The following is a 13,866-nucleotide window of genomic DNA, read 5'->3' on the forward strand; positions in this document are numbered from 1 at the left end:
CTCTTCTTCTCCCTGCCTATCAACCACAAGAAAAATAGCTGCTTCCCTATTTGCAATTTTTTAAAATCCTTGACTAGCAGCTCTGGGAATTGTCTTATGATCTTTTGAATATAGTATGTTCCACATCTTGCTTTCTCTCAGCATCTTGAGCCACCATACCAAGAAGTCCCATTAAGAATGTTATTAACTTTGCTGATATAAGCTCCCTCTCTCTGTAACTACTGTTTATTTCAGATTGCTAGCTAATTGGCATGCTCTAACACCCTTGTTAAGCCAACCAGAATATATTGCTTTAGAATGCCTTGGGAATTTAACTAATTTCATGCTAGAACTTAATAAGTAGGATCCGCCACTCTCTTTCATATCACCAGAAATCCATTAGGTGACTAACTCCTTGCAGTGAGTGGATGAAAGCTTTATTAGTCATAGGGTTTCTGCTCCAAACATGCCACCAGAATTTAGCATGGGATCGGCACTGAAATGCAATTTACTTTCCAACTGAATAAAACTTGCAGCAATGCTTTCAGAGGGTAAAATGGGGCTATAATTGTATTTAAATTTGTGTTTCTGTCTATGAATTTAATTTCATGACAGACCAAACATAGTGAGGTAGGCCATTTGGAATAAAGGCAGCTACTTCAATTAATAAATCATAGTTTCTGAAACCTTGTTGCTTTTTTCATATGTAAATCATCCACTTGGTATGCATATTTTAAGTGACCAGTTCCATTGCCCTTACTGAATGGATGGATTCTTGTGTAGGGTTCTGCATATATTTGTCTAGTAAGTAATTCAAGATTGGTTTTACCCAGTTTTTGTACAACTGAGGGAAAGGTTTTATGCTCAACCACCTTTTTCAAGAAATCTTTGAACAGGGTACAGCATACAGAAGGACAGTTCAAGGTGCTGAGTTTGATACATGAATCCTGAAATGGCTTAGGCTTTCTGGATGTAACATATCCCACACATGAGTTGAGTTTGACCAGTTTCCCCCCTGCACTTTATGCCATCACCAAATGACAAGAACTTAGCAAAACTGGGCTTCCAAATGCCATCACCATTTTAGCAAGTTAGATTTTTCTTCCAGTTTGACTAAATTAGGGTGGCTGCAGAATATGACACATGTTGGCTGTAGTCACACGATCAAATTCTGCAGAAAAACTAATTTGGAGGAGCAAAGGCCATTATTAGGGAGTAAGGATTTAATCCAAAATATGTAGGATATTAATAAATTGAGACTGAAAGGTGGAGGAGCAGGAAATATTTAGTGGGAGTGCCCCCCCTTGTTGCCATTCCTGTCAATTGGAATCCCACTAGTTGGTGAATGCAAAAGTAATCAAGTACTTGGGAAAAGAAACTTGGTTGTCTGAATGTTCCCCAAAGATCCCCTTTAAACTGAAGTGCCATACAAACTAAATATTACAAAACAGCCTCAACATTTGGAAAGCAATTATTCTACCTATCCAGATGTGGGCTTTTTCCAATCAGGTTTCCTTCCCCCTCCTCCTCTAATAGTCTCCATTCTATGGTTCTACTCGTAGATATCATGCTGGCAGAGTGCTCACATCTCTTCATTATTAATTCATCTCATGGAACTTAATTGGACAAGGCTAGAGTGAATTTGACAAACATCACAGCAGCAGAAAAAGCAATCACTCTTTCAAGATGAAAATTTGTTTGATGTCTTACTGTGTAACTCATTTACTCTCCTTGGGAATCACATGACCAGAATGTTAATCAGCCATTGATTGGCTTCTCTCCTTGGACAGTCACATGACCAGAATATTAATAGTTTGGTACTTGGTAGCGGCACTGTTAGGCAACCTTGTGATTGGCTGCCAGGTTAAGATAGGGAGATAAGTGGGTGCTTGATGAGCACTTGACAGAACTTCACAGAAAATTAAGGCCCTAAAATAGCATGAGAAAGTCTTGTCAAATCAAGCATGATTATCATTGAATGCTTAAGGAATTCATCATCTGCATGAAATTGATACACTTCAGCACCAGCATGCCTCACAGTCAGCAGGGACTCATCAGACTTTTATTTATGTGTGTTCACCAAATCACATTAATTCTGAGAGCTAAAACATGCTAAGGATGAAGGTTATTTTCTGTTCAATCTAATTTATCTATGACAATAATCATCACTAATAATATGTCAAATTAGATTGCAGTCATTTTATGCATGCATGCTGATTTGGAAAATAGCGTTAAAGCATTCCACAGTAATTAACTGTCGGCAAAGGTATGCAAGGCCTGAGGTAATCAGCATATCGGGACGGAAAATTAAGTTTTATAGAATGGATTTATAGATACATATCCGTATTTAATTCTGAATATAAATTATATTCTGTTAAGGCAAATGGAATTTTTATAATACTATTAAGGCCAATCATTTTTATTCAGGCACTTGCATTGCTAATTCATTTGGGGCCAAATTCCACTTTGAATCTTAGGGAATTTTCCCAGTAACACTAAGGAGACTAGTAATATTTGGCCTTTTCTCATTATTTCCCATTTTTATTATTAGTGTTGTACTTACCTATAGGATTTGGTTTCAAAGTTCCTCTTTAAAATGATATTATGTGGATGTAGGAATTTACTTGTACAGACTTTGTGAACTGCCATTTTGGTTGTAACTGCATCCAGTGTTATGATCTATAATCCAGCAAGAGACAAATGCCCAATATATTATGTTAGCTCTCTTGATTAATGTACAAGTCTAAATAAGAAGAACCTCTTGAAATTCATAGCACCAATTTCTAAATAAAGATGGTTAAATTGGGTTTATTTGTCCTTCCTCTCCCTCCCCCCACCCACACGGAAGTGTAAAGGGAAGACTGAAATTTTGTGCACATTACCCTACTCAGAACTGTTTTTCCTTAAGGCAATCATTTAAGCAAAAGCTGCTTCTTGATAGGAGTTTTTTTCTCTTTTTTCTCACAGTAGGTATTTTAAAGCTCTGATTGCTTTAATAGTAGTTTTACAGTCTCTTGACTTGTGAAGTATTACTGTATTAGGAAATGCTTGGTTCTAAACTGGCTGCTCAATAATGAGGTTTTAAAGGGAGTCATTTATTCTTCTGTTTATGCTGATACAGTTACAGGAATTTAAGGGTTTTTAAAAAAAAGGAATGGAAAAGTGCTATGCATGAAGAATTACATTTTTTTTAAAAAATGGGAGGGAAAAAATCTGTTTTGTATTTTTCTTATCCTAATCTCCTGTGATCCTGGTACTGCTGCTGCTGCTCCCCCCCCTTTATTGATTAAACGAATCTCTTCAAAAGGCCGGTTCCCAGGCTCTTTGATCTAATCCGATCTGATCTTATCCAACCACTTCGGCAGGACATTGGGGAATTAACAATAAGCAGCTTTGCCACAAGTGTTTAATAACTCAACACAATCTCCTTAGGGCTCCGAGCTGCTCATGTTCTCATCCAGTCAACAGCTCCTGGTGTAACAGATTGGACATCCCTCTGAACCTGAGGAATTTTCATGCACTGTGAAACTAATCGCTTCAAGTTCCTTCATAAATCACACAAAGCAGATTTCAGCATCTTAACAAATTGAAAGAGAGAGAGAGAGAGAGAGAGAATTCATCCATGGAGCTAAAGATTAGGAAAGAGTTGGGGTAGGTGCAGTGGTGCAGGGGAGAGGGCACTGTATAATCTACATTCTATCATCTTATTTAATGTGTTTCTCATCTGCTTAACTTCCACAAGCACACAATAATCCAGGCGCAGGCAGGCTAAACCTTAACGACCCCGCAAATCCACATTGACCTTGTTTTTTCTCCCTTCCCTGTGTCATAGAAACCATGTGGTTTCCACAAACGTTCTCTTGTTGTTCCTCTGGTGATAATTAAGGCCTGCTGAAAGCACACAGATTCTCACCACCACTGCTACCACCAAAAATATGTGTAGCAATGCAAGGCACTATAACATCCTATAATGTGAATCAAGAAGTAAATAGGAAGCTGCCTTATGCCAGGTCAGACTGTTTGTCCATCTAGCTCAGTATTGCATGCTTTTGTCAATCTGGCAGCAGCTCTCTATGGTCCCAAGCAAATGTCTTTCCCATTACCTGCTATCTGATACACTTTTTAACTAGAGATGCCAGGGACCGAACCTGGAACTTCTGCATGCAAAGCATGTACTCCACTAGTGAGAACAGTTTCTCCCCTACATCAATGATTCCCCCTGGCATATTCACCTTTGCTTTAAAAGGGTGCCTAAATGATGGACTCAAACCATTCCAAGTATATTTTTCTTAGGAGTAGTCATCTGGATTGTCTATTATCTGTATAGATACAAGGCGATAAAACATACATCTTTAATTGATTACATGAGTACTCATGCAGTAAACTAAGCGCTCTCCCTTACCAAGCTCTGTCTCTCCCCGAAATGTGTGGGTTGGTGGCTTTTTTTTTGACAGTACTCACCAGTACAGTATACTCTCACCTCTTTTTTTTGCAGCCCATGGCAGCCATTTTGTGCTGGCACCCATGACACTGGCACCCAAGGTATGAGCACCGGCAACTATTTGTTTTATTTTATTTTGACCCGAAAAAGTGTGCGGTCTCTCGGGTGGGTGTGTATTTCAGAATACAAAATTCTGAATTTCAGAATAGAAAAAAGGCTGAAAATTAAAACTCAAAAAAATGATGGGACAGCATTCTAATCAAATATACCAATGGGTTTGTCAAATTAACATATTACCACAGCAACTTACTGCCAACCTAAAATAGGATTTGCTCAGTCACATAAGCATCTATATCACATAGTAGATAGCTTAGCTTTTCTAAAGCAGAATTCCACTGTCAAGAGGGCTAAGATAACCCCAGGAAATTTAGAGTGTGGTTCAGGATGTAAAGAACAGAATGGCATATAGTGTGGAACATCTTCCAATCCTGAAGCTCCACAAATACAAATGTGCTGTGCCAGTGGGATTTGACTATATCTGCCATCAATCATGGCAGTTGGCATGGTTTGTTAGAAGTAAATAACCACGAAGGCTTGCTTATTTATTTAATTAATATATTTAATATACCATTTAATACCAAAACAGTCTCCAAGGAGTCTACAAAAATTATATTTTTGCAACTGAGAAACTACAGTTCAGTATAATACAAAACTACAATACAGTGCAATATAAAGCAATAAAATCTCCCCCAAAGCAAAGACATAGCACCATATTTTGAAAACATCTTAAGAGTCAGGAGACCTACCTTCTTCACTCTCTCCTGTGCCAAGACATACCCCAACTCACAGTATGTAATACTCACCCCACTTAAGGCTTGAGCAAGTAACACTCAATCCATTTAAACATTGAGCATTTAATAGCAGCCAGGTAAGAAGTTCTGTCATGACCATTTTTACATTTCCTGTACCATCTGGGAAAAAATGAATTTAAAGTGATTTGCCTATCAAACAGGATGTTTTTACCAGGAATCCATTCTCGAACTTTACTACCAGCTTGGGGAGGAATCTGAAGGTCTGCTAGAATAGCGTCAGAGTTATGTTATCTGTATGATTTTTTAATAGAACATTGCTCCTAGAACAATAGACAGTATACAAAAATGTTGCCACGCTAATAGTGGTTTTCTGATATAACAGTAATGTAAGTTGAGAGGTTAATGCCATTGTGCACAGTTTCTCCTCTCAAGCCCTTTGTAGGGGTTCAAAGAACACATGCCAGAATAAAGGGTAGAGAGTCATGGCCACACATCCACAAGCCTTGTTCCCAACATCCCTTCCTCTGCATCACTGTTCAACCTTGGGTCCCTAGTTGTTGTTGGACTGCAACTCCCAGCATCCCCAAGCAGCATGGTCAATTGTCAGGGATGATGGGAGCTGTAGTCCATCAACATCTGGGAACCCAAGGCTGAAGAACAGTGCTCTACATTGAGAAGAAAGGGCTGAATGGAGGCTCATGTGCATTCAGCTGCTCATGCATAAATCCTCCCTGCATCAGGAACCCTGGCTTCATAGGATTCCCATTCTAAGCATGGTCAGTCAATTGAGCAAAGAATATTCCTATAGACCTTCAGCCTCAACACATGAAGGTTAGGTGGATCCAGAGAAGCCAGGGGCATTGGGAACAATCTGGCACATGTGGTCACACACCCTCTCTACACTTTATGCCCACACATACCCTTTAAACATCTGAATACAGCTTTAGTTGCTCAACATTCTATGTCATTTAGTTATGATGGGGACTTTGGAGGGGGGAACGTTTCTCCTTGGGCTCTTTTTCTCTTCATATTTTTTGTACTTGTGGATAGTTTGAGGTGACCCCAAGCCTGCTCTCTCATGTATATGGATGTTGTAGTTCTGATTACATAAGTGTGAGCACAGACTGAGGTTGGTATTAGTGTATACATGTTTCTGGGAACATAGTGGAGGTCTCAAATGTGCGTATCATTTTTCATAGCTTTGGGAATGTTTGGAGGTCCATAGGACCCCCCCCCCAGTCTATCTATTTGAACTAATAGAGTGCTATTCATTGTCACAATATATACTAATGAATAAACATCTTCTTGACTTCAGACAGTACAAAACATGCTGTTGATTTTCTTCAGAGGAAAACACATTTGAGAGATTATGTTTTTGGCTCTTGCCCATGCATTAGAAAGACACTTTGTTTTTCTTTTGCTTTTTAACAAGCTTTTAAATGAAACCCCCTAACTAGGAAAATGTTCACAAAAAAATAAACTGCATCCTGTTTTTGTATATATTTAAGATCTAGACAATCTAAACCAATAAAATGAAATCTTGTTTCATAGAATCTGCAAACTATGTGACCACTAACCCATTCCCAAAAGAAAACTGTGCCAGTTAAAATATGTCATGATTAGTTTGCTCAGTACTATCTCAAAACCATGAAGGCATTAATTCATGAACAGCTTTCCTTGTGCCAGGTTTTGAACAGATTCATGTACTTAAATATGGCGAAATACTGTCATTAACCTCTTTCAGATGTTCTTTGAATGCATGGAGTGGGATCATGTGTGCTGTTCCAACTCCTGACCTCCACAAATTCATTTGATAGTTGGACAAGAGTCTGTTCATATGCAACTATGTGCATGTAAGACTCTCCATATGTATGCACTTAGGTTCTGTTTATGCTTTGAAATGAATGTGTGAAGGTTGTGAATGGGGGTTGAGTGTGCAGTCGCTCTCTTCATTCCTAGTAGTGCTGTCAGGGGGAGACATTGGGGCAGAAATCCAGGCAGTATGAGCAGGAGGGCTTCCTAAAGCAATGTGATAGCTCACTACACTGTGAAGAAAGTGAAATACTACACACTGCCATCTAAAGCAGGGATGAAAACTTCAGGCCAAATGCAGCTGTTCAGGCTTCACTGTCTGGCCTTTTCCAGGCCATGCTTCCTCCCCAGGCTACACCTCCAAGCTGGCCTTGTGCCTTGTTTAGATACGTCCAAAGGTAAAAACCTTTGTTTTTGTTTTTTCATGACATCAATGAGAATGCCATATGTTTCATATAAAAAAATTAATTCAATATTTTCCCCTCAATAACAACAGTTATATCTTAAAATGTTGGGCTAACTGATGTTTGCCATTACTTGAATTATAGGAAGATCACTGGGGGCCTGCCCTTCTGTGATAGCCCAGGTCAGCCAATGGGGCTTGTGGATTACTTTAAGAAGCCCCTTTCTTTTCCTCTTGTAATAATTTGAGCACTGATGTTTGCACACTAGTCAACTAATAGAAAGAATCTGTAGATATCCAAGAGATTCAAACAACTGGCAAATAAACACACTTCAATTTTTTAAAAGCAATTTGTGAAGTAATAGAAATTGGAACGCTGACTGCCGTAATAATTCCTCAGATTGAAAGTTACAATTCCCGTCATCCCAACCAATAGTCATGCTGGCTGGGACTCCAACAATATCTACAGAGCCACAGGTAGGGATCAGAGCGAAATTCAGTATTAATGTGATTTGCACTTCCTGAAACAATTTGTTATTATGTGCCTTCAAGTCGATTACGACTTATGGCGACCCTATGAATCAGCGACCTCCAAGAGCATCTGTCATGAACCACCCTGCTCAAATCTTGTAAGTTCTGTGGCTTCCTTTATGGAATCAATCCATCTCTTGTTTGGCCTTCCTCTTTTTCTACTCCCTGCTGTTTTCCCCAGCATTATTGTCTTTTCTAGTGAATCATGTCTTCTCATTATGCATCCAAAGTATGATAACCTCAGTTTCATCATTTTAGCTTCTAATGACAGTTGTGGTTTAATTTGTTCTAACACCCAATTATTTGTCTTTTTCGCAGTCCATGGTATGCGCAAAGCTCTTCTCCAGCACCACATTTCAAATGAGTTGATTTTTCTCTTATCCGCCTTTTTAACTGTCCATCTTTCACATCCATATATAGAGATTGGGAATACCATGGTCTGAATGATCCTGACTTTGGTGTTCAGTGATACATCTTTGCATTTGAGGACCTTTTCTAGTTCTCTCACAGCTGCCCTCCCCAGTCCTAGCCTTCTTTTGATTTCTTGACAATTGTCTCCATTTTGGTTAATGACTGTGCCGAGGTATTGATAATCCTTGATAAGTTCAATGTCCTCATTGTCAACTGTACAGGTACATAAATCTTCTGTTGTCATTACTGTAGTCTTCTTGATGTAGTCCTGCTTTTGTGCTTTCCTCTTTAACTTTCATCAGCATTTGTTTTAAATCATTACTGGTTTCTGCTAAGAGTATGGTATTGTCTGCATATCTTAATGTTTCTCCCTCCAATTTTCACACCTCCTTCATCTTGGTCCAATCCTGCTTTCTGTATGATATGTTCTGTGTACAGATTAAACTAATAGGGTAATAAAATACACCCCTGTCTCACACCCTTTCTGAAGGGGAACCAATCGGTTTCTCCATATTCTGTCCTTACAGTAGCCTCTTGTCCAGAGTATAGGTTGCGCATCAGGACAATCAGATGCTGTGGCACCCCCATTTCTTTTAAAGCATTCCTTAGTTTTTCATGATCTACACAGTCAAAGGCTTTGCTGTAGTCTATAAAGCACAGGGTGATTTTCTTCTGAAATTCCTTGCTCCATTCCATTATCCAACGTATGTTTGTGATATGATCTTTGGTGCCTCTTCCCTGTCTAAATCCATCTTGGACATCTGGCATTTCTCGCTCCATATATGGTAAGAGCCTTTGTTGTAGAATCTTGAGAATTACTTTACTTGCATGGGATATTAAGGCAATAGTTCGGTAATTACTGCATTCTCTGGGATCCCCTTTCTTTGGAAGTGGGATATATATTGAACGCTTCCAGTCTGTGGGCCATTGTTTAGTTTTCCATATTTCTTGACAAATACATGAACCAAAACACATCTATCCTTCAACATTCTCACTTTTCTGAATTTTGTGATGCTGTTCTCCAGCAGAATAATGCATACAAATATGTGATATTAATATAAAGTATGCATATAAAATGCATATTAATAACATACAAAAATGCATTATAGTATGTTTAAGATGCTTTTTAAAATGTTATGTTTTTAACTTTTTTTAAAAAAAAAGATGTCTTTAGTGCTTTATCACTTGTTTGCTGCCCTGGGCAGGATATAAACTTAATAATAAATCAATAACAGTCAGGAACTTTATGTGCCAAACTCTGCATATTCAGAAAAAATCACAGTAAAATGCTGATGAATTTTCATGAGAAGTTTCTTTAAAAATAAAAATAAAATTCCCAAAATGATGTAGATTTATGGAGAAGTGAATTTAGAAAATGAGAGAAACTGTAATTGACAGATTTGTCCATCCCTAGCCATAGGCTCTTCAACCCTGGACCAGAAGGGAAAAAAACTAAAAAAGAATTAAGAGTGTCTAGGCACCAGTTCTGTGCAAAATCCTCTATGGCAATTGTTACAAGATAAACATGCACTGAGGCAACATGCTTGAGTGTCTGAGTAGTACAATAAGTGGAACAGCAAGGTGGTGGTGAGAGGGGTTGCCCCGTGAAGAAAGTGATATGCTGAAACAAGTTGAGCAATTGCATTTTTCAATAGACTTCTCCACTTTGCCTCTGTTTTCTTTGGCTTCTAGTTTCATTGGTACCTTTTTCTTTTCTTTTTTTTCTGTTCACAAATGTAGGGAAGAACACATGCAGAATAACTGGGGAAGTAATGGACAATCTGATCATCACAGTTATTTCCTAGGTCAAAGGCACACAACATGTTTAGAGTTCCCAATAAATCACAATGAAAGGAAAGAGATGGGGAAGAAGGCAGTGAAAGATAAACCAGACAAGGGCAGGACAGGGTGAAAAGCAAAGGTTTGTTGGGGAAGGATGTAAGTCTGGAAGAAAAGATGGGAGTATGTCTTAGGAGGACAACATTAAGGGGGATAAAAGATCATTCCTGGTAACTTTTTACATCTGGGTTCTAGTACACACAAGGCCAAATGCTAGATAGGATGCCATAAATCTTCTGGCTTCAGATAAGATTTCTGCAGTTCTAAATAAAAGAAGACCCTTTTTTCTGTAGTGTCATAAAAGTGGTAAATTCAAAACTACAGAGGCCACTTTCACCTGTAAATTGTTGGGGGGATTCATAAAATTGTAGGGGAACACAACGTAATTTTCATTTAATACTCTAGGATCACCTGGGTATATCAAACTGAGGTCCCATTATTTATTTGCATATGATCACAACTAACAAAAAAGAATGGAAATGATACTGTAGAGAATTTATGGCAAATTATTTTCATGGCAGAGTTAGACATAAAGGTAAACTTTCTGAATCTTACCCCATTTAACAATTTGTTTAATCTTGCTTCTGGAATAACTTCACAGCACTGCCCTAACACTTGTTCTGTGATAATATACTGTTGCGCGTCTCCCCCAATCTCCGAGCGGTGAGATTTCGGGGGTCCCTGCGCTTCTCCAGGGTTTGGTTTCCTTTGGGGAAGAAGGTCAGCAGAGACTGTGGTGTCTTTATGAAATATGGTTTATTTATTTACACACATTCCAACCTGAGCTTAAGGATGGAGGAGGTTCAATGCATCAGCAGTCCAATATCCATCTTTTCTATCTGGGTTGCAGGAGGCACCTCAAAGGCCATGGTGCAGAGAGCTAGTCCCTCTCTGCCCTGCCTTCCAGTTCCCAGCAATTCTCTAGTCACACACAAACTAAACACAACTTCTGCTAGCTGCTAGGAGTGCAGGGGGGGGCTCTCCTGAAGAGTTTCAATGACAAAAGGGTCTCCCTGGCCCATCCATCATTGCTAGGCAATTGATCGGCCCATTATCTTACCTGGCCAATATATTTGGTTAACAAAAGACTCATTTGACCAGCAGAGAGTTCCTCATTCCAAGGCACAGGATTCCAAATCAGAGGCTGGAAAGGTGACCCACAGGAATCATCCATCCCAACCCTCATGCTCATAACAATAAGTATATTCCCCTCACAAGGAAGACCTTCCATCTTGAAATGAAAGGTGAACTTGGAGGGAATTTATGAGATCGGACCCAAACCATATGCTTATATCCAAAATTGGTCATACTAGGAGTAGACCCATTGAAATAATTTGAAATGATTAACTCAGCTTCATTAATTTCAATGGGTCTATATATGATTAACACTGGATACAACAAACCCCAGATTCTAGCACTTTTGTTTGTTTGCATATAGCCTTAGATTGACGAGGACATTATTTTTAATTTTCAGGATCTTGTCAGTATTCCACTGTGGCCTTCTGTTATTGAAAGGGAAGTCCATGACTTGATTAGTTTCCTGCCAAATTGTATGGTGCCTGGTGAGAATATGGTACCTATGAACGATTCAATGTGTAGTGATGCCCAATTTTGGTAATTTTTTTACCAAAGGGTGGGAGCCCTATATAACAGTCCATCGTTCACAAAAAAAGCTCTAAGGAAGACTCTAAAAACAACACAATCCCAAGATCAAGAGCTGCTTGCTCTTGCTCCTTAATTTCTGTAAAAATCATATCATTGAAGAGCTTCAGAATACAAATTACCTTCTACCTTTTCAGAATTATAAGATTCTAGGTCTCATGTATGCTGAGGACACAGCACTTCTCTGAGTTATGCAAGGTGGCCTGTAATGCCTTTTGAGAAAATTTAGAGATCAGAAAGAACATTTTGTGATAAATTATGCTAAAATTAGAGGTGGTCCATTTTCGGAAAAGAGCCAAAATGTATGTGGTCTTTGGGTGGTTTTGAAACAGAACAAGAAACTTTGAATAGCTTAGAGTGCATATTAATAAAACACACTTTTGAAACTGGGGAAATTTAGCTAACCCCTAATTTTATTCAAGCGATCTTAAACTTTGTCTGCAGAAAAAGGTGTGAATTTGATAGTAACATTTCTAAAAGTGTTGTAAAGGTAAAGGCATCACCCATTGCTATATTGAGCTCAGTTATGTGAAAATGGGGCCACCCAAGTCCTTTAGAGACCCTCCAAAGTCGGCTTTTAAGAAAACCTTGTGTGCAACTATCACCTTCATGGTAGCGTAAAGTAGCAGTCAAAAAATGCCTGATAGTTTCATTGTCAATTGATCACCATTCATCAACTTTTGTGTGCTTGATTTCCAAAACCATAGTTCTGCTTTCACTTGTTATGAATGTTTTCTTTTATTGAGTTGTCCTGAGAACTGCAATGTTATAATGTGGAAGATTGATAGATCTTATCTTTTATATGGTATAGCACAGCGGGGAGGAGAGCCTGACTGGGAGTCCAGAGTCTGTGAATTCAAATCCCTGCTCGTGTGTCCTGGGTGTCAAGGGCCAGCTAAAGATCACCCCCACAGGGAGCGGCTCAAGGGTTAAGTGCCCTGCCACCTGTGCAGCTGTGGGCAAGCTGCATAGTCCCAAGGAGCCCAGTTGTCCCCCAGCTGGCAGTTGTGGACAAGGAAGGGGCTGGCTTGTGCAGTTGTAGCAAGATGATCAGGCCCTAGTCAGCTGGGGAGGACTAGCCTCAGAGGGAGGCAATGGTAAACTTCCTCTAAATGCCGCTTACCATGAAATCGCTATTCATAGGGTCGTCATAGGTTGGGATCGACTTGAAGGCATTCCATTTTTCATTTTTCATTTAACAAAATTTGGATACCTGTAAAATTGCTTTACAAAGATTATTGTAATAAGCCTATTACATCAAAATTTATGTAATAATGTATAACAATAAATAAGTTATTTTAAAATGCCTAATAGAACAGATGCTCATTTGCAGCTGGTCTGTGCAATATGAACATCCTGTGTCTAATGGAGACTTCTCCCCTTATTGACTGTAGAAACAACTGACTGAGAGACAGTCAAAAGTTTAATTAAAAGTAGAATTTATATGCCAGTGGTTCCAGTTAGATATAGAAATTACATATATACTAGCCTGCAATCCTAAATGACTTTCCTGGGAATAAATATTATTGAACTCAATTGAGCTTGTATAGGATTGAATTATAGGTTTTCTCAGTGGTATAGATCAGACTTCCCCAACTTGATGACCTCCAGATGTTTTGGACTATAATCCAATAATCCCTGACCATTGCCTATGCTGGCCTGGGTTGATGGGAGTGGTAGTCCAAAACACCTTGTTATTTTATTTATTAAATTTCTTAGTCGCCCATCTGGCTGGTTCTCCAGCCACTCTGGGCGACGTACAAATTAGCATATCAGTGCAATAAACATTAGAATCTGAGCCAATAATAATAATAAAATCTATCTACACCTCTAATAACATAGCAATCCAGTAAACATTAAAATCTACACCAATAGTAATAATAAAATCTAATCCTCCCCAAAGGCCTGCCTGAAGAGCCAGGTCTTCACGGCCCGGTAGAAACTCATTATAGAGGGGGCAAGGCAGAGATCATTAG

Source organism: Rhineura floridana, chromosome 1 (genome assembly GCF_030035675.1).
Source record: "Rhineura floridana isolate rRhiFlo1 chromosome 1, rRhiFlo1.hap2, whole genome shotgun sequence".
Taxonomy (NCBI): domain Eukaryota; kingdom Metazoa; phylum Chordata; class Lepidosauria; order Squamata; family Rhineuridae; genus Rhineura; species Rhineura floridana.